This window comes from Octopus bimaculoides, chromosome 24, assembly GCF_001194135.2.
Source record: "Octopus bimaculoides isolate UCB-OBI-ISO-001 chromosome 24, ASM119413v2, whole genome shotgun sequence".
NCBI classification, from domain to species: Eukaryota; Metazoa; Mollusca; class Cephalopoda; order Octopoda; family Octopodidae; genus Octopus; species Octopus bimaculoides.
The window spans coordinates 5,584,019-5,584,875 of record NC_069004.1 but is presented as its reverse complement, the minus strand read 5'-3'; the positions used below and the strand labels follow the sequence as shown (position 1 = coordinate 5,584,875).

The 857-nt window shown below is 36.1% G+C and overlaps 1 protein-coding gene across 3 annotated transcripts in view; it reads right to left on the bottom strand.

Annotated features, from left to right (window-relative positions):
- The window catches only part of LOC106872628 (RNA binding protein fox-1 homolog 1), a 530,204-nt gene that overhangs the window by 226,519 nt on the left and 302,828 nt on the right, over positions 1-857 (bottom strand). The window lies entirely within an intron of this gene.

The window sequence follows — 857 nt, the reverse complement described above, 5'->3', positions numbered from 1 at the left end:
TGTGTGTGTGTGTGTATATGTTTGTGTCTGTGTTTGTCCCCACCAACATCGCTTGACAACCGATGCTGGTGTGTTTACGTCCCCGTAACTTAACGGTTTAGCAAAAAGAGACCGATAGAATAAGTACTAGGCTTCCAAAGAATAAGTCCTGGGGTCGATTTGCTCAACTAAAGGCGGTGCTCCAGCATGGCCACAGTCAAATGACTGAAACAAGTAAAAGAGTAAAAGATAAAGATGGCAGGATTTGAACTCGGAACCAAAACCATCGTAACCATGGTGATGGATTAAATGAATTGCTAAAGGACCACAACACAATGCCTTGCTGTAATATAGTTACCACACTCACCACCACCACCACCACCACTATTACTACCACCATCACCACCACTACTACTACTACTACTACTACTACTACTACTACTATTAATTTAAATATTGCTGACACAGCTACTAACCATCACCACTACCCCCCCCTTACTAATATCACTAATTCTGCTGCTGCTGCTGCTACTACTACTACCATTAATATTATTATTGCTGTTGTTACTACCACTCTAATATATTTAATCAATACAAACACTAAACACTAGCCACTTTATTTTTAGGGTATATATATATATATATATATATATATATATATGTGTATACACAAATATTTTCATCATACACACATGCCTATACATATACAAACATATGTATATACATATACATTAGACACACATATACACACACATACACATATACATAGAGATACATGTACACACATATACATACACACACAAACTCATATATACATATATACATACAGGCATACATATATTCACAAGCATCGAGACACACACATATACATATAGAGA